Here is a 21303-nt window from a genome sequence, read left to right as displayed (position 1 = left end):
TGCTGTTCTGCACAGTTAACTCTTTATTATCAGGGAAAAACCCACTTTAGATCATCATTTGCTTTGTTTCACAAGCCGTTTAACGACAATTCGGTTACACCGTCTAGGTATCTGTTAGACAGCCCGAAACCTTACTACCACATTAAGCTGAAAGGGGGAGGACGGGTGGGTGGGATGGGGGTGCTGGTGAGAGGCAGATAACTAAATTATCGTCAATTCACACAAGATGCTCAGTAAGAGCCATTGCAGAGAGATCGCTTCCTGTCCTACCTGCACTTCCTAACTATTCGCGGGCAATCAGCCCTATCACGGCTCGGCATTGGCTATAAATGGAGCCGCTTTTTTTTCCCACTCTCATTCAAACCTAATCTTTGAAGAACTGATAGGGCAGATACATTTCATCAGAGATCGGATATCTCAAAGAGGTCCCTTCATGGGAAGAAGCGACCTGCTGGTTTAGGAAGGGGGGGGGGGGGGGGAAGAGGAGGAAACTTTATAGAGTGGACAATATTCCTTTTAAGGGTTAAAGGTGGTCGTGGGAGTCTTTTCATCAATTGGCTCTTTGTAATTCATCCAAGATTCAGATGTCCTTTTTTTTCCGGCAATCCAGCCCCAAAGACGTGGGGGCTCCACCCTCCACAATGCTGACGGAATAATGATAGGTGTCAAATCCCGCATTTGAACTTGCTGCAATTTAGAATTGTACTTCTTTCCTCCCTTCCGGCTGAGAGGAGCCACTGGTGCCCACGATTACACACTCTGCTCCCGGTCGAGCTTCAGAGAGTGACCGGGCAAGTCGAGTCTCTGCTCGGAACACCATTCCCTCACCACCGGCTTGTGCAGCACCTCCTACCATTTTCGAGTCTGGACTGTACATCGCGTTTCAAAGGGACTTTCTTGAGCATCCGACCAGCGAGAGGTAAAAGCTGACTTTTGAATTAGCCCATTGTAGCAGAATTTCAATGCTATGATTTGTGCTTATGAATATTCATTGATGAAATTGCTCCAAAAATTTGAAATGGGTTTGACCAAAGGCTAAATGTTGGGAGATATCCGCTTCGATGAGACTAGGGGAAGGAGTATTGGAGATTCTGATTTAAGTGAGCAAGAGGGATGAGAGGGACGGAGAGAACACAAAGAAAACACGCAGGAGGTTGGTAGAGGCACGGCGAGCACATGTTGGAAAACTGAGGAGAATGAATGTAAGAGCTGCAAGCAGGAGTGTGGGGAGTGGGGAGGGGTGTGTGCATTAAGGGTGAACGCGATCCTCTCCCTAACTCTGTGAATGAGAGTGAGGGCGTGTGCGAGAACATGCTGTGTGTGTGTGTGTGTGTGTCTGACTGATTGGATCTGCCGCGTGAGTATTCTGCATGTGTGTGTCCAGCCGGCTTATATGTCTGGCAGAGTATGACGACGCGCAGGGATGCAGAGCTGAGGTGTGTATGCAAGTGTGCGGTGTGAGTTCTGTGCATGTTAGCGGTGTGTCTGTGGCGAGACTGTGGGAACGTGTCTGCACGCCTCTGTGTAAAGCTGTGTGTAGCTGTGCGGGGCATTGTCCAGAGTTCATATAAACATTTGCAAAAGACGAAGAAAAGCAGAGGGCAGCGAAAGACAAAGGAGGTAAAGAAAGAATGGCGACTGCAGAGTTTAATGTTTCAAACATTTAGTCGGTTCCTTGTGCGGTCGGATGTACGGGGAGGATAATTCCTCGACAGCGTTGATTCTGCTGAGAGTCATTACGGGAGGAGGGGGTGGGGGCGGGGGGAGAGATAGAATACAAATTACAATCTAATAGATGAGGGGAATTCAGGGAGAGAGAGATGGAGAGCCCCTCTTTAACAGAGGCTTTCAGAGAGATGCACTGGAGCAAACGGACTCTTGCAGAAACCAGCAAACGCTTTTGATCGTAGGACAAAAAAAGCCCCTTTTCATTCCTTCTCCATTGTTTACCTTTGGCAAAACAACACCCAGACAAACAGTCACTGGGGAATAAAGCATTCCGTAAAAAGCACACTTCAATCATCTACCACTTGATAAATAACTGTGTGACTGTGCACGGATCCTGGTGACAAACGAAAATTATAACGGAATAAATGCCGTTTCAAACCAATCCATTTTGTTCAAATTTGGGCACGGATCAGCGAGCAGAAAGCTGTTGGGTGGATTTATTTGATTTTCACCGCCCTCCACCTCTTTACATTTGAATCCAATACAGTACTCCTTCCCAGAGCTCATTAAATGTGCGATTACAGCATGATGCTGGGCACGGCTTCAAGTTCCACAATAAAACATAATTTAGCATTATCTCGCGAAACTTTTCCAAACAGGACCTCCGTATAATTAGCAGGACCCAGGGCTTAAAAAGGAAATGTGATTCCGTTGCGAGAATTTGCATGTAGCATCCCTGAACGTCAGGGCTTGGACGTTATGTATTCTGATACAGTAAGGTGACATTGCTCCCCCAAATCTGAATTGAACTCCAGATACTCCCGAGTGAGTGACATACGCCTGTGTGTGACATCTGAAAATCTGAACTGTGTCCAATTTTTTAAACTGTCTCTCATTTTGCCTAATGTTGTCCCTCTGACACCTAAACAACACTGGGTGTGTGTGTGTGGGGTGGGGGAAAGAGTGAGAGTGACCAGCTAAAACGGGTAAAAGTCCTATTAGAATGCAAATCAAAATTAAAAGTGCACACAGAACGCCGTCTCACAGACAGCAATGGACAAGACTTTTAACAGGAGCCCCCTCAGCATCCGAGAGGTTCATTAAAACGAAAACAAAATTCTTTGTGCGCCCTCGTTACTGGAAGCCTTGCTAGATTCTTTCAGCGAGATTTCCATCGGTGCCATTCACTGCGTTGGTGCGGGGTCGACACGAGAACGGTAGCGTTTATGACAGACTGTGATTGCCTTTTCATTACCTCGTTTCAGACTTGGACTAGGAGCTGTTTGAGGAACGACAGGGTTTATGGTGGGGTGTGGCGCCCCCTCATGGACAATCAGCGCTGCCTTCGGGACTCGGGCTGTCTTTCAACTTACTGTGAACGAAAGGCATGGTTTAAACATCGAAATGACGAATTGTACTTCTTTTTCTCAGTTTTAAAGACTCTACATCTGTCAGAACAAAAAAAAAACAGATTTCCTCAGCGTGACTGGATAATTTAGATTTCCTTATGAAAAGCATATTGAAATGCAGTATTTCGATGCTGAAAGCCCTCACGAAATGTTAGAGAACTCCAAGGGTGTTGATAAGCATTTTAAGCAAAATAAAACCCCAGAATATGTCTTGCTCTTGCTAACAGTGATGTGAGGAGAGAGTCTTTCCGCAAGTCTTGTTTTATGAGGTGGGGAGGGACTTGGGAGAAGAGAGGGAGACAGGCAAATGAATCAAATGCAATAAACTGTCTGTTCCAAAGTCTTTGATCTCATGGTGCACCGCGCCGGGAAATATCCCGGAACCATGTGTGTTGGAACCAGACTTCCCACGTGTCGCTTTCCTTTTTTTGGGGGGGGGGGGGGGGGGGGGAAACAAAATCTTCTCATCAATGTTTAAAGTGACACCCGCGCCAAAACTCACTGAGCAACATTATCCACCTCACCAGCCCCCTTTCTCCCAGAAAGGAAAAAGGCCGTCCTGTCTGGGGTGATAAAGCGAAACATCACGGTGTCTAATCGATAACATTTCAATCAATTGTCTGTTACAGGCATCTTTCCTAATCCGGTTGGAAACGCCAAACATTTGATGAAGAAGCTGCTGGTGGATTCCCCTCCAAGAGAAATACGCCAGATTCGGGACAGGCGTGTAATTTTCCTGTAGGCTGTGACTGGGGAAGAAAACTGTTAGAATTCCCAACATTGGTGTCGGATCTGGTTTCAGGTAAGTGCTTGCAGATTTCAAAACAACAAAAACCAGCTGTTAACCCGGCAGAACGTGCAACTAACCTTCCAATACAAAGCTTAATACATTCTGCATGGGACGATCTTTGGAAAGTTAACATCTACAGCGAAGGTTAAAAAAAAGGCACTGACCCACTCTCTCCAATTAAGGAGAGTGGTGGTGAGTTAAACCTGAGTGTTAGCAAACCAGAGTAGGAATCGTACCTGAGTTATTGGCATTACTTTGCAGCAGAAACCATGGTCTAGCCACCTGAGCTAACTAGCCACACTGTAGCCAAACGATGAGTTCAGGTTTTGTCATTAACCTGTGTGCTGGCTTAATGCAAACTTTGCCTGTTCTATCTCGGTCATAAATTTCCACGGCGAGGTTAAGTTTGTTTTGGGTCTCAACAAGGCTTTTTTTTCACTTGATAGTTGCCAATGTTTAATTAGCTTCCATAATCAATTCACAAGCTCTTGATATTAAATCATACCAGTTGAACTGAAGTGCTGTTTTATCAATTCTTAGAAATAGGCCTTTCAGCCCATTGAGTCTGCTTCACCATTTAATAAGATTGCAGTTGATGAGATGATCCTCAACTCTACTTTAATGACAGCTTTTATCTCAGCATATAATTACATAACAATATGAATGGATCTTGAATATATGCCTTATTTATTGAAATTATTACATTTACTTGCATCCATGCATTGCCACACGGTTGCAGAGAAAATTGTGCAGTCTGACAATCACTTGTACATCCCTTCGGGAGCTCCTTGCTCCTTGTAGGGCCACTGATAGCAGAAAGATCACAGGAGGTACCAGACAAAGTTCTGTCCACAAAGTCCTGAATGGCAGAACAGGTGAAGAAAGACTGTACATCCCACTGTCTATAAGTGCAGGGAGAGGCAGAACAGGCTGGGGCTGTTTTCCCTGGAGCGTTGGAGGCTGAGGGGTGACCTTATAGAGGTTTACGAAATTATGAGGGGCATGGATAGGATAAATAGACAAATTCCCCATGGGGTGGGTAAGTCCAGAACTAGAAGGCATAGGTTTAGGGTGAGAGGGAAAAGATATAAAAGAGACCTAAGGCGTAACATTTTCAATCAGAGGTTGGTGCGTGTATGGAATGAGCTGCCAGAGGATGTGGTGGAGGCTGGTACAATTGCAACATTTAAGAGGCATTTGGATGGGTATATGAATAGGAAGGGTTTGGAGGGATATGGGCTGGGTGCTGGCAAGTGGGAGTAGATTGGGTTTGGATATCTGGTTGGCATGGACGGGTTGGACCGAAGGGTCTGTTTCCATGCTGTACATCTCTATGACTCTATGACTCTAAGACTCAATGGTTGTAGCTCAATATGTCACTGAAATCTGAGCAGCAGCCTGTCAAGATCATGCAGACAATGACTGTGTTACATTAAACAAAGTCTGGCGCAGGCTTCTTCCCAGGACTGACGAGGAATTTATTTTCTAATCATTAGCATTCAAACTGCCAAGTTTCACCAGGTGTTCAGAAGGATGGTGAAAGACTGGTGACTGCTAGGGTAATATTGTCTCTTTTTGTCTGTGTTCTGGAACAGTATCAGTTACTGGATTGTTGGGTAAGGCTACATCTGGTTGGAAGTGTCTGAATATAGATTTTTATTATGAAAATATGATGACTTAGAATAGAAATGTTAACACTATTTAATGTATACTGGACCATAATGAAACATCAGAAGTCTTTAGCTGTATTGTTTAAGTTGTTAAGTTTTAAACTTTTATTTGCCATTTTTTTCCTTCAAATTTCTGACACTCCAGGCAGTTGATTCTTGGACTTGTGCACTTCCACAGATGCTGGATATCTGCTTATCCGAGTGGTAATTCATCATTTGCATATTCAAGGTCAAAGGAATTAGTGGGCTGTTTGACTGTGCAAGGCATCATGGTCTTTATCCCAATTTGTCCTCATTCAATGTAGTCACATGTATAGCTGGGCAAGGAATCACAATCAGGAGACCTTGCTGAGAGTTTCCTTGTGCATACAAGATCTGAAGCTAATTTATTCCTTTATTACACAATGCATTGAAGAAGTTCATTAAGGTTTCTTTAGGTAGCACCTTCCAAACCCATGACCACTATCTTCTAGAAGGACAAGGGCAGTAGATTAATCAGAACACCAGTACTAACAAGTTCTGCTCCAAGCGTCTCATCATCCAGGCTGTCAAACATGCAGTCATTCCTTCAGTGTCGGTGAGTCAAAATCCTGGAACTCCCTCTGAAATGGATTGCAGTGTCATAGAATCATATAGCACAGAAACAGAAATGGTCCAACTTATCTGCGCTGACCAGACATTCCAAACTAATCTAGAACCATTTGCCAGCATTTGGCCCATATCCTTCTAAATCCTTTCCATTCATATACTCATCCAGGTGCCTTTTAAATGTTGTTATTGTACTCACCTCCACCACTTCCTCTGGCAGCTTATTCAAAACATGCACCACCCCCTGCATGAAAAATCACCCTTCAGGCACTTTTTAAATCTTTTCCCTCTCACATTTAAACATATGTCCTCTAGTTTGGACTCCCCTACGCTAGGAAAAAAACATTGGATATTCATGCTATTCACGCCATTTGTGCTTTTATAAACCTCTATAATGTCGCCCCTTAGTCTCTGAAGCCACAAGGAAATAAAAGCCCCAAACTATTCAATCTCTCCCTACAGCTCAAACCCTCCAGTCCCAATAACATCCTTGTAAATCTTTTCTGCACCCTTTAAAGTTTAACAATATCATTCCTATAGAGAGGCAAGCAGATTTTTATCAGTATTGCAAACTCCAATACTCAGTATTATGACCATTATGACCAAGTCTTCATCACCCTACCGATCTGCGAATTCACTTTGAAGGATCTGTGTGCCTGTACACCTAGGTTCCCTTTATCGGCAACACTCCCCAGGGACCTATTAATAACTGTATAAGTCTTACCCTGGTGGGCCTTACTAAAATGCAACACCTCATGTTTATCCTAATTAAACTCCCTATTTGCACTCCTCGGCCAATTGGCCCATCTGATGGTTCTGTGTACTCTTAATCTTATTCACTGTCAACTACACCACCTATTTTGGTGTCACCTGCAAACGTACGAACCATACCTCCTATAGTGACATCCAAATCATTTATATAAATAACAAAAAGCAGTGAACCCAACACTAGTCCTTGTGGCACACCATTAGTCACAGGCCTCCAATCCAAAAAACAACCTCCACCCTCTATAACCCTCCATCTCCAACCTTCAAGCAATTGATTAGTTCCCCCTGGATCTCTTGTGACCTAACCTTATTAACCAGTCCACCATACAGAACCTTGTCGATGTCCATTTGGATAACAATACTGCTCTGCCTTCATCAATCTTCTTTGTCACCTCTACAAAAAAACTCAAATCATGTCAGTGAGACATGGTTTCCCATGCACAAAAACATGCTGACTATCCCTAATGTCCTTGACTTTCCAAATGCACATAAATCCTGTCCCTCAGAATCCCCTCCAACAACTTTCCCACCAATAACATAAGGCTCACTGAATTTTAACTCCCTAGCTTTTCCTTATTGCCTTTCTTGAATAATGTCACCAAATTAGTCAACCTCTGTTCCACCAGCCCCTTGCCCATGGCTATCGATGAGACAAATATCTCAGCAAAGGTCCCAGCAATCTCTTCTTTAGCTTCCCACAAATTTCTGGGAAACATCTGACCAGTGGTTTAAAAAGGAAATCTCCAGTTGTGTTCTCCGGGACTATTAGGAATATGCAATAAATGTTTCTCAAGCCATTAATGCCCCACATCCCCTAAATGAATTTGAAAAAAATAAATAACTCATCACATTCAAGACGTACCTATGGCATTCCTGTCTATCAGGCTCAATATCTATGTTTGTTCTCTGGTCCCTTTGCATCTTCAGTTATAAATATAGGTATGAGTATTTTGTCTCAGCTAAGGAGTGGTATGGAGAAGTTTCCCCTGTCCAGGTGGTTTGCCATTTCAGGCCATATATACTGCAATTTGTAAAATTGTATGTAACTTGAATGTGGGATAATATTCAGAAGCACTCCCCCCATATCTTTACACATCAGATATCAAATGTCAGCACAGCCTGATGACTGCACATGCAAAAGTAGCCCCAACTTATAGAATTGTTTGTACAGGTATTGGAGCATCCAGCTTGAAGTGACCAAGAGTAATCTGCACAGGTTGTGTGCCAGCTAGGAGCTTAATATGAAATAATGTCATCAGCTGCAGCTAAGACAGAGCATAAATTTAGCACAATCACTGAGACTAACTGTCAGACACAGCCTCCAGTCTCTCTCCACTTTTCTTTCAGGCTTGCATAAATTTCTATCTGGTAGGATGGTGCCTTGGAGCGGAAAACAGGGCTGCCCTCCTTGCAATCACTTCATGCCATAACAGTTTCACTTCATGAGTGATCAAAGAGAGAGTTAAGTGTTGAACAACTTTTGCCATTTGTCTACTGACCCATGCATACACATTGGGTCACTTTGCCCTTCATCTGTTATTTCCTATCATATTTCTCTTCAACCTTGTCAAAGTTTGCCAATGATTTGGGAGGTGTTTTGAACTTTTCAAAGGCTGCTAAAACTAAGTTCATATTTCCAATACTTACTTTTAATGGTCTACAACCCACCTAAGCTTCACATGCACACAATTTTCTTTCTTGATGTAAGTATAATTCCAAATATATCCATATCAGTACCTTAACCTGTGAAATTATGCAGCTCAACTGACCTATGAACATTGGGCTCACATATTAGCATTTTGACAAGTACAATCAGTTCTTAAGAAGTAGCTTACACCAGTAATAAATGCAATTGTAACACATATTGAGAGATTTTTTGATTGTGGATTGCATTAGAATTTTGCTTGACATTCAATATTTGCACATTCCTTTGGGGTCATAGTGTACAAGTGAGAAGTAGAAAGTTAAGGTGATTTTGTTCTCCAACCCAAGAAGATTGGAAAGGAAAAGGCACTGGCATTGCATGAGATGCCTTCAAGGATACTGAAAGAAATGTGAATTAAAGAATCAGGTGTGAGGTCAGAAGACTAAAGAATTACAAACATTCAAAATGGGTGTCAAGAAAAGCCAAGCAACAACAGCCTAGTGAGTTTAACTTTGATAATTGGGAAACTTGTAGAAATTTGTCTCATGGACAATTAAGAAGGTAAATTAAGAAGAGCCAGCATGAATGTCTTTAGGAAATATCATGCTTAACTAACTTACTGGAGTTCTGGACTTCCCGAAGCCAATTGAGAATGAGAGAGAGAGCACAGACTTGAAGTATTCAGTAAAAAAAAGAGAAGTGATATTAGGAAAGTCTTTAAGTACAGAGAGTGGTTCAGGGCAGGAATGCAAACTCTAAGAGTATGGTTGAGGCAAGTTTAATCATTTCATTTAAAAGAGAATTGGATGGTTATTTAAAAAAGAAAGAATGTGCAGGGTTACTTGGAGAAAGGCAGTATATAAGATGCTCAAGTAGAGATCTAGTGCAGGCATAAAAACACAATTTTAATCACCATTCTATGGGAAGGATGTTGCTAAACATGAGAGAGTGCAGAAAAGATTTACAAAAATGTTGCTGGAACTGGAGGGTTTGAACTATACAGAGAGACTGGATAGGCTAGGGCTATTTTACCTGGAGCATCGGAGACTTGAGGGGAGACATTGTACAGGTTTGTAAAATCATGAGGGGCTTGGATAAGGTAAGTAGCCAAAGTAGTGTGGGGGAGTCCAAAACTAGAAGACATAGGTTAAAGGTGAGAGGGGAAAGATTTAAAAAGGACCCAAGGAGTAACATTTTCATGCAGAGTATGGTGCTTGTACATGGAACTAGTTGCCAGAGGAAGTTGTGTAGGCGAATACAATTGGAACATTTAACTGGCATCTGGATGGGTATATGAATAGGAAGGGTTTAGAGGGATACGGGTCGAATGCTGGTAAATGGGATTAGGTCAGAATGGGATGTCTGTTTGGCAGGGATGAGTTGGACCGAAGGATCTGTTTCCATGCTGTATGAGTCTATGTTTATAAAAAGACTGACAAACATAGAGAATAGGAGTGGGAATAGGCCTTTTTGCCTTTCGAGTCTACTCTACCATTCAATATGACCATGACTAATCAGCCAACTCAGTACCTGTTTCTTCTTTCTCCCCATACACTTTGATCTGTTTAGCTCTAAGTACAATATCTTTCTTCATTTTGAAAACATTGAATACTTTGGCCTCAATTGCTTTCCATGGCAGATAATTTCACATGCTTACCACTCTATGGATGAAGAAATTTCTCCTTATCTCAGTCTGAATGGCCTATCCCATATCCTTAGGCTGAGATCCCTGGTTTGGGACTTCATGGTCATTGGAAGCACCCTTTCTGTACTTACCCTGTCTAGTCCTGTTAGAGTTTTACAGTTTCTATGACATCCTTTTTCATTTTTCTAAACACCAATGAACATAGTTCTAACTGATCCAGTCTATCTTCATAGGTTATAGTCATAGAGTCATAGAGATGGACAGCATGGAAACAGACCCTTCAATCCAACTCGTCCAAGCTGACCAGGTATCCTAACCTAATCTAATCCCATTTGCCAGTATTAGGCCCATATCCCTCTAAACCCTTCCTATTAATATACCCATTCAGATACCTTTAAAATGCTGTGGTTGTACCAGCCTCCACCTCTTTCTCTGGCAGTTATTTCCATACATGCACCACCCTCTGTGTGAAAGAGTTGCCCCCTTAGATGCCTTTTATATCTTTTGTCTCTCACCCTAAACCTATGCCCTCTAGTTCTGGACTCCCCACCTTCAGGGAATAGACCATGTCTATTTTACCCTATCCATGCCCCTCATGACTTTATAAACCTCTGTAAGGGCAGCCCTTATTCCCTGATGCTCCAGGGAAAACAGGGACAAGCAAGTGAGGACTGCAGATGCTGGAGGTGCCAGAGTCAAGAGTGTGTTGCTGGAAAAGCACAGCACCTGAGGAGCAAGCAAATCAGATAAGCCCTTCATGAGGAATGAGGAAAACAGCCCCAGCCTCTCCCTATAGCTAAAACCTTCCAACCCTGGCAACGTCTTTGTATACCTTTTTTGAGCCCTTTCAAGTTTCACAACATCCGTCCGAAAAGACCAGAATTGCACACAATATTTCAAAATTGGCTTACAGCTGCAACATGACCTCCGACCTCCTATACTCAATGCTCTGACCATTAAAGGAAAACATATCAAGCGCTGCCTTCACTATCCTATCTACCTGTAATGCTACTTTCAAGAACTACGAACCTGCACCTCAAGGGTCTCTGTTCAGCAACACTTGCCAGGACCTTACCATTAAGTGTAAGTCCTGCTCTGATTTGCTTTTTCAAAATGCAGCAGCTTGCATTATCTAAATTAAACTCCATCTGCCACTTCTCAGCCCACTGGTTCATCTGATCAAGATCCCGTTTTAAACTGAGGTAACCTTCTTCACTGTCCACTACACCTCCAATTTTGATATCACCTGCAAACTTACTAAGTATCCCTCTTATGTTCACATCTAAACCATTTATATAAATGATGAAAGGGTTAGTCCATCCCAGAAACCAGTTCAAGGAGAAAGTGAGGACTGCAGATGCTGGAGATCAGAGCTGAAAATGTGTTGCTGGAAAAGCGCAGCAGGTCAGGCAGCATCCAAGGAGCAGGAGAATCGACGTTTCGGGCATGAGCCCTTCTTTAGGAATGACTCCAGGTGTGATCTCACCAAGGCATTGTACAATCACGGCAAGACATCCCTACTGCTGTACCCAAATCCTCTCACCATGAAGACCTCTTCACCATCGGCTGCACCCACATGCTTACTTTCAACAACTGGTGTAGAATGACACAAAAGTCACCTTGCAGCTCCACCTTTCCCAATCTGTTGCCATTCAGATAATAATCCGCCTTCCTGCTTTTGCTGCCCGTGTAATTAGCCTCACATTTATCCACATTGTACTTGATCTACCGTGTATATTCCTCCTCAACTTGTTCAAATCACCCTGAAGAATCTCTGCATCCCCTTCACAGTTTACCCCCCCACCCCCAAACTAGCTTAGTCATCTTCAAACTTGGAGATATTACCTTTAGTTCCCTCATCTAAATCATTAATATTTATTATGAATAGCTGATCCAAACACTGATCCTTGTAATACCCAACTATTCATAGGTTGCCATGAACAAATGGCTTCCTTTTGCACCATATCAATTAGGTGACTGAAAACACTATCATGTCTTGCTGTCATCATCTAAAACTGCTCACTTTTCCCAGATCATCTTGGGAGTACCGTTATCTCCTGGCTACATTTCTGTTAACCTTCCATTTAAATCTCTCTCCATTTTTCCTTCCAACCTCACATCCAACAATATGTGAGAGCTTTCTCTGTCGCTGAGATCAAGCCATTTTGGTCAGCTGCCTCTGTGGCACCATGCCTTTTACTGGCTTACCTGTTCAAATAACATTTCATGTTTCCTCTCACTAGGCTACCTGGCCGAACTACATTTAATGCTCTCTCCTGCCACAGTCCTGAACTCATAACATTTGTTAGCTTTTCACTCATCTCTCCTCACACTCTCTCTGATTTCACCTTATCCATCTCAAAGCCTGTTCCCTGATCCTGTTCCAAGATACTGCTGATTATTCCACTTCCTCTCCTGGTCTACATGCTGCCCATTATAATAAAAATTCTGTTTTCAGGAGTTGTCCCTTTTATCTTTAAATCTTCCATCATTCCAGAACTCCATGTTTGAATCCTTTCAATCAGATTTCTATTCCTGCCATAGTAATTAAATAACGCTTAGCAAAGTCACAAATGACATCCTATGTAACAGTGATAAAGGGAAACTTTATGCCCTCATCCTCTAGAACCACTTTTTAGCCTTTGGCATGGTTGACTCCATCCTTGTCAAAAATCTCTGCACTATTTTTGGCTGAGTGAGACACCTCTCGAGGATTACATTGTTATCTCTCTAATCATAACCAGAGGATCATCTGCGATTGCTTCTGGTCCTGCACCCACACTGCTTGATCTGGTATTTGTCACAGAATTATCCTTGGCCCTCTTAACTTCCCATCCAAATGCTGCCCTTGGTGACATTATCTGAAGGCAGGACATAAGTTTTCACATGTAGAGTGCCAACACCCAGCTCTGTATCACATCTCTCTCAATTCTTCCACAGTGGCTAGATTATAGAATGCCTTTCCAACACCATGATCATAAATTTCCTACAATTAAATACTGAAGCAACTGTTTTCAGACCCTGATCCAAACTCGTTCTCTATCTACTGACTTCAACCCTGTCCCTGGCAACAGTCTAAGATGAAACCAGTCTGTTTTACATTTGATTCTGAGATGAACGTCCAACATCTGATGTGTGCCATCAATAAGATCATGTATTTCTGCGTCAATAATCTCATTGGATGTCACCTTGTTCCAGTTTAGCTGTCGCTGAAACATTCGCTCATGCTGTTTTAATATTTAGACTCAACTATTCCACTGCACTCCTGGCTGGTCTTCCACATACTAGCTTCTGTAAGCTTGAGAACATCCAAAACTCTACTGCCAGTATCTTAACTTGCAGCAAGTTCCTTTCCCCAATCCACTTTCTTCCTATACTGAGCTATATTTGTTCACAATCAAACTCTGTCTCGATTTTAAAATTTTCATTCTGTTTTCAAATCCCTCTATGGCCTTGAACTTTTGTTAAAATGTTATCTACTACAACCACACAACATTGTGTCCCAATTTTGGTCTTTTATGTACCCCATTTTTAATTCTTTCACTATTAGTGTCTGTTCCTTCATTGCTTCTGCCTCAAAATCTGAATATTCTCCCTCCACCTTTCTGTCTTTCTAAAAGACAGTTGTCCTTTAATAATCTCCTAAAAACCTATTGCTTTGTCCAAACATTTGGCCATCTGACCTAACATTTCTATTTATAACTTTGGTTATTCATGCTTCTGCCTTAGTATGGTTTCATGGGGCTGAAATTTACAGACCACAGTGATTGACTTGAAGGTTGTGTGAGGTTTCAGGGGCAGGTATGTGGGTGCATAAAACAAAATAGGTGAGCAGAAGGCAACCAGTGTTCACGTATTTGAGCTGAGGTAAAGAATCAGGCAACCTCCCTGTCTTTAAGCATATTAAGGCCCTGAATGGACAATTAACTGACACTTGAGTGTCTCTTTCCACTTCCAGTATAATTTTTTGGTCTGTAAAGGAAGGCAGACCAGCAGCCGTGACAGTGTGGCCAAGGAGTGGGTGGGGCCATGAGTACCTCCTTTCCTGTACCATTTGGTCAACTCCTCAAATGGTATCCTCTTTGACCCTCTTCCCCGGCTCTCCAACGTGACCCCTGTTCCAACCCTGTGGCTGGGGTGTCCCATCTACGCCAATCCAAATACTTCAAATTCTTTATGAAAATAGCTGTCTCAGCAGCAATGACCATTACCGCCTTCTGGTGCTGCTGGGTCTACAGAGTTGTGGGCCAGTTAGCCTTCCTAATCGTGAGGGTGACAATCCATTCTGCACTAATGAACATGGATGCCAGCTCATTGCTGCTGAGCAGCCAGATTTCCCACTGGTAGTTGATGACAAAACCTTAGGTCTGCTTATGCCTCATAACATCCCCTTTATTTGAGAGGTTTTTTAATAAATGTAGATGGTATTTGTTCCATTCTAAAGTATTGCTTTAATAGTCTGAATGATTTTAAATGTTAAAATTTAATTTAGACTGAATTAAGTTGGCACCATACCTATTTGTATTTCTTCATGTTGGAGTACCCAAATTCTGTGCATTTCACAGATTTCAGACAAGAGCATTATAGAATTAGCAGAATACTAAACAACAGACTGTGAATTCCGCTTTAAATCATAAGCGTCCTTGTTCATTTTATTCTTTTGAATCAACTTTTTTTGAAAGATCAGCTTTCAACTTTGCAACGTTGTTAAATGGTGTGCCTAATTATAACTAATATTGAGTGCTCAGTTTCTTGGGAGATGAAAATTGACTAGGAGTCTCAGGTCGCTGATGCAGACATTAGTATAAAAGCATTGGGGGCGGGACATCTAGGCAGGTAGACAGCACACACACACACACTACCTTCAACCTTCAAACCTATTGGTAGAGGGAGCATTGAATTAAACCCATCATCTTAAAATTAGAGTCAGGCCATTTAGGATTAAAATCAGGAAGCATTATTTCCCACACAGTAAGTTGTAGAAGTCTGCAACTCTCCTCCAAAAGGTTATGGATATTGGAACAAGTGAGCCTTTTATGACTGAGATTGATAATTATTTATCTTTAGATGAGGGTGTTAAGATAGATGTAACAAAGGCAGGTGAATGGGGTTGAAATACACGTCTGGAATCGACGTTTCGGGCATAAGCCCTTCTTCCTGAAGAACATGCCCGAAACGTCGATTCTCCTGTTCCCTGGATGCTGCCTGACCTGATGCGCTTTTCCAGCAACACATTTCCAGCTCTGATCTCCAGCATCTGCAGATCTCACTTTCTCCTTGAAATACACGTCAGTCATTGATCTATTTGAATGGTAGAATATGTCTGAAGGGCTGAATGGTCCACTGCTAAACCAGGTTTCTTTCTTAAATTGCTGGCTCTTTGTTGAGATATCATCTACGTGGACCAATATTTTATAAGAAGGCCATACAGGAATGACCCTCAGCAGTGATTTTTGGCAGTTCAACTTTATCACTGGAGAGGGAAATCATAATGGAATTCCTCACTAATGCCCACAAACAAAAATGAAAATCCAGAATGATGAACCTGTAGGGTTTTGCTTTCCCTGAACTAGGAGCTGTGGAAAATTGTAGTGCTTCAGTTCTTTTGTGGATAAGCCCAGCTATTTCAACAGGAATCCTGATTTCAACCTAGGAGTACTCACTGGCTAAATTTACTGAACAATTATCATAGCACTGTAAATGTTCTATAGCTATTAACATTAGACTTTCGCTTTCCTGACCTATCCATAAGGAGAAATGTGACATACTCCTTACCAACTGCTCAGGAAAGGCCAATTGAGAATGAAAGCTTGCCACATGGAGACTTTGGGTAAAAGCCCCATGTTCAGAAAGAGCAGATTCATAGGTTTTCAATTTGTATCATCACATTTTCTAACTAACTTAAATTGAATATTTTCTGGCTGTTGCATGCTCTGTGACCAGTAGCAATATACCATTCCATATTATTTTCCATCATTTCAAGCTTTCTGCAATAGCAACATTTTGTTAAGTTCAAAATTTTCCAGCGAAGTTAAAACAAATCTTGGTTTTGGCAATTATATATGCTCTTTTTCATCTGTTTCCATTTCTAAAGTCTTTCTGCTTTATTCATTTTTCCAGCTGAGAGGCCTCTCAAAGCTGTGCTCTAGACTATTGCAGGACAGCCCACATTGCCACACTACCCTGCTGTGGCCCAAGCCTTAAAACCATATGAAATGCTGTGTATCAACAGCTACTAAAGCACCATTAAAACAGCAGGAGGGTGTTGTATTCATTACAGTTATTCATTGCAGTTAAAGATGTCGCTGGTAATTTTCCCACACAAAGTATCGTTAGCAATCGCATTCAAAATAAAAGTCATGCCTAATTACAGCAGTTAATTGTTTAATTGCCTGTGTTGTGTGAAGGATTCTAGAATGCTTCGCAGGCCCTTGTAACAAATAGGACAATCTAATTATTTTTCCTATCATAGAGATTCTTTCAGCTGTGCAAAAAGAACCATAACTCAGCAATGCGTTTTTGTATTCATTGCTAGCCTTTCATATTCATCAATGAGTTTCCATAACTTACTATGTTATATTATTGAAAACAAACTTCGTACTAAGTTGTGCTAGAGGTCCATAAGTCAAATAGCTATTTCTTTTCATTTTGTAAAGCCAAACACTAACTTTGCTGATGCAGAGTGCTTTTTATAAATCACCACTGGTTTGACATTGACATGTCCTTGTGCTCACTTTACTTCCTGTATTTGAAATTGATAACATGGTAATCTAAAGGTGTTGATTACTACAATGGATATGGGACCTGACAACATTCCTTCAGCGTAGTCATAGAGTCACAGAGATATACAGCATGGAAATAGACCCTTTGGTCCAATCTGTCCATGCTGACCAGATATCCCAACCCAATCTAGTCCCACTTGTCAGCACCTGGCCCATATCCCTCCAAACCTTTCCTATTCATATATCCATCCAGGTGCCTTTTAATTATTGTAATTGTACTATCCTCCACCACTTCGTCTGGCAGCTCATTCCATACACGTACCACCCTCTTTTATATCTTTCCCCTCTCACCCTAAACCTATGCCTTCTAGTTCTGGACTCCCCCACCCTACCCACACACTACCCTGCTGCACTGAAGACTTGTGCTCCAGAACTAACCATGCCCTGAGCCAAGCTGTTTCAACAATTATAACACTAGCATCTGCTGGCAATCTGGAAAGTTGTCAAAGTATGTCCTGTCAACTAAACACAAGACAAAGCCAACCTGGTCAGTTACCACCTTATCACACAATTAATGGAAAGTGTTGTTGATAGTGATATCAAGTGATTGGAGTCATACTTTGCACAAAGGAATATGTTTTTGGTTATTGGAGGTCAGTTGTTTCAATCCCAGGACATCTCTGCAGGAATTCCTCAGGGTAATGTATGGGCCAAATCATCTTCAGCTGCTTTATTAATGAACCTTCTGGTAAACCTTCTCCAACATAAGGCCAGAACCGGGGATGTTCACTAATGATTGAACAATGTTCAGTACCATTCACAACTCTTCAGATGCTCAAGTCATCCATGTCTAAATACAGCAAGACCTGGACAACCATCTAGGCTTGATCTCTTTAAGTCAAAAGTAACCAGCACACAAAAACAAGGCAAAGACCATCTGCAGCAAGAAAGAATCCCAACAATTGATTCTTGATGAAAAACCAGAAGAACTACGAATGCTGAAAATCAGAAACAAAAACTGAAATTGCTGGAAAAGTCAGCAGGTCTGACAGCATCTATGGAGAAAAATCAGAGGTAATGTTTCAGGTCCAGTGACCCTTCTTCAGAACAGAATTGTCTCCTGATATTCAATGACACTACTTTTGTAATACCGCAATATCCTGGGGGCTACCATTGACCAGGAACTGAACTGGAGCAGCCACGTAAATGTTGTGACGGTAGGTCACAACAAGAAATTCTTCATTGGGTAACTCTAGTCTTCACTTCTCTCAGCCTGTTCACCATTGACAAGGCACATATCAGGAGTGTTATGGAATACTCTTTACTTTCCTGAGTGTTGCAGCTCCAACGGCACTCAAGGTCCTTGACATCATCCAGGACAAAGCAGCCCATTTTCCACCAACACAGCAACATAGCTCACACACCATCTTGACTTTGGAACTAAATTGCCATTCCTTCAGTGTTACTGGGTCATAATCCTGAAAGCGTTATGGTTGTTTTTACATCAAGTGAAATGCAATAGCTCTGGAAGGCAGCTCCTACCATCTACTCAAGCAGAATTAGGGATGAGCAATAAATGCTAGTCTAACAAGTGAATGCCACATTCCTGTGAATGAATTTTTAAAAAATCAGTGGAAAGATTTTAGAATTGATTTCGTTCTGTGACCCAGCATCAATGCTGTTACTCTCAGACATTACACCAAACAACACAGATATTGCACTTGTGGTATTTTCTCAAATGACTACTGAAGAGGCACTGTTACAAGAAAAGAAGAAGGTTTGTTACACAATAGCAATAAATAAAACTTAATAGACATAATAACAAGAAATGAGGGAGCTGGTAGAGATACTTCTGTTCCCTTTGAAAACTAGATTGGAACTCCCTGTCTTCACCCACAGACTGTGTGACATCAGTAGAGTGGATAGACATAATGTAACATGAATATTAACCCTTCAGAGTTATTACCTCATACTTCAACAGTTTCCCCCAGAGGACACCAATATTTGATACCAGAAAGGGTAACTTCAGGGCTTCCAGATATTCAAAAATTAACTTTCATATGAACATGGAAACATATAAACCTGCGAAGAACTGGGTTGTTGAGGTGAATAAAGAATTACATATGCACCTTCACTAGTGTGGGGTATTTATGTACCTGGGAGACAAACTCAGCTCCAGTTCTGTATATACCTTTAGCAGTGAGAATGTAGAAGAACCGCAGAGAGCAGTTAAGGTGAATTGTATTAATATCCTAAGGGGAAATTGGGAAAGGAAGAGAAAGATATTTTAGATTTGGGACAGTTGGAAGTTCATGTGGAGTATAACTGCCTTGTACTGAGGATCTTTTATAAGTCGCATTGTGAAATGTGATTTTGGGAATCAATGTTCATTATTTGATTGGTTTGTCCCATGTGAACTGGGAATGAAAGATTGTCGTCAGATTGCATTGGATATGCGACACAAAGTCAGGCCATTCTGCCCAACCAGTTTGTGCTGATGTTTATGCTCCATTTGAGCCTTCTGCCATCTTTCATCATCTAAATCCCCCCCCCCCCCAATCTTATATTCCCTTCTCCCTCATAGGTTTGTCTAGCTGCTCCTTAAATGTATGTTCATTATTATTCCCTGAGATAGCAAGTTCCACTTTGTTGGCAATAATTGGACAAACTTGATGGTATGTCTGTGTCCAGTGGTTTCTGGGCTGTAGAGTTTGATCCCAACCTAATCAGTGAAGACTTAGGTTTGACAACAGTTGAATTGGGCTGTGGGGTGAGTGTGCTGCCACAGGGGAAGGTAGTTTCGACAGTGTTTTACTGCAGAACTGGCTAAAGAGCGGAGCTATGATTAGGGTAGGTGTGGACTTGTTGGGCCGAAGGGCCTGTTTCCACACTGTATGGAATCTAATGGACCCTTTATCCAGCACATTGACTGACTTTCAATGCACAGCATTTTTGAAGATATATGCAGATCCAATTGAGGTGCTGAGCTCACTATCATTATAGAAACCAAAATACTGGAAATATTTGTTGAAGCTGGCAACCTCTGTGATAGAGAAACAGAGTTCATGCTTCTGGTCGATGACTTTTTGTCAGAACTATGTCTATTGTCTACCTTTATGTTGGCGATCTTCAGTGCTGCAAGAAAAGTGATGCTCATAAATTAAAACAATTTATGTTCTTTGTTTTAGCATTGGAAGCATGTCAATCATTAATATTATCATTCACTGACCTGGTATAAGAATTGACTCTGTCATTATTGAAGTCATAGAGTCATAGAGCTGTACAGCATGGAAACAGACCCTTCAGTCCAACTTGTCCACACCAACCAGATATCCTAACCCAATCTTGTCCCAACTGCCAGCACCCGGCCCATATCCCTCCAAACCCTTCCTATTCATATACCCATCCAAATGCCTCTTAAATGTTGCAATTGTACCAGCCTCCACTACATCCTCTGGCAGCTCATTCCAAACACGTACCACCCTCTGCGTGAAAAAGTTGCCCCTTAGGTTTTTTTTATATCTTTCCCCTCTCACCCTAAACCTATGCCCTCTAGTTCTGGACTCCCCAACCCCAGGGAAAAGACTTTGTCTATTTATCCTATCCACGTCCCTCATAATTTTGTAAACCTCTATAAGGTCACCCCTCAGCCTCCGACGTGATAGAACAAATACATTGTTACGACTGTTTTAGCATTATGTTACAAATGTGGAGAAGGCACCAAGTTTAAAATGTCCATGCTATCCAGGCCTCTCAGTATTCTGTAATTTTCTAAACTACATTATGTACAGACCCAGAGTCATTAACTACTCCACATACAGCAAGTCCTTCATTCCCGGGATTATTCTTGTAAACCTCCTTGGGTCCCCCTCCAAAGCCAGCACATCTGTCCTTAGATATGAGGCCTAAAACCGCTCACAATATTCCAAATGCAGTCTGACCAGAGCCTTATACAGCCTCAGCTGTACATCCCTGCTGTTGTATTGTAGCCCTCTCAAATCTATATGAACATTATGTTTGCTTTCCTAAAAGCCATCTGAAACTGCATGTTAACTTTAAGAGAATCCTGAACTATGGTATCCCACCTTATACCCACTACTGGATATTTATTATAGGGGTCCAAGAGCATAATAACCTGGAAAATCTTGAGTTTTTTCATTATCAATGCTTCTGGCTCATTCTTATATAACAACTAATGGATCCTTAATCTAAAAATAAAGTGGTATTTGGAATTATCCTTTTGGAACAAAATATCAATATCATTACTTGTCCAAACCCTGTCAGATCCATCTATTTCTCTCAATACATTTCTTTTTCCTTACATTTCTCCCCTTCACAGGTGTTCTCCCATCATAACACAAATACAGACACCTCCCCTCTATCTACCGTTTTGATCTG

At 41.7% G+C, this 21303-nt stretch overlaps 1 protein-coding gene across 2 annotated transcripts in view; it reads left to right on the top strand.

The window, feature by feature from the left end:
• Positions 1-537: 537 nt before the first annotated feature.
• The window catches only part of LOC122556227 (uncharacterized), a 197022-nt gene continuing 176256 nt past the window's right edge, over positions 538-21303 (top strand). For both annotated transcript variants that reach the window (XM_087999688.1, XM_043702808.2), the window contains exons 1-2: positions 538-919; positions 3707-3879. The gene's annotated coding sequence lies outside the window, so the exon portion shown is untranslated. The remainder of the gene's footprint in view (positions 920-3706; positions 3880-21303) is intronic.

Source organism: Chiloscyllium plagiosum, unplaced genomic scaffold, assembly GCF_037043375.1.
Source record: "Chiloscyllium plagiosum isolate Xiang-an unplaced genomic scaffold, Cpla_swu_hap1 HiC_scaffold_2, whole genome shotgun sequence".
NCBI classification, from domain to species: Eukaryota; Metazoa; Chordata; class Chondrichthyes; order Orectolobiformes; family Hemiscylliidae; genus Chiloscyllium; species Chiloscyllium plagiosum.
This window is presented reverse-complemented; position numbering and strand designations above follow the sequence as displayed.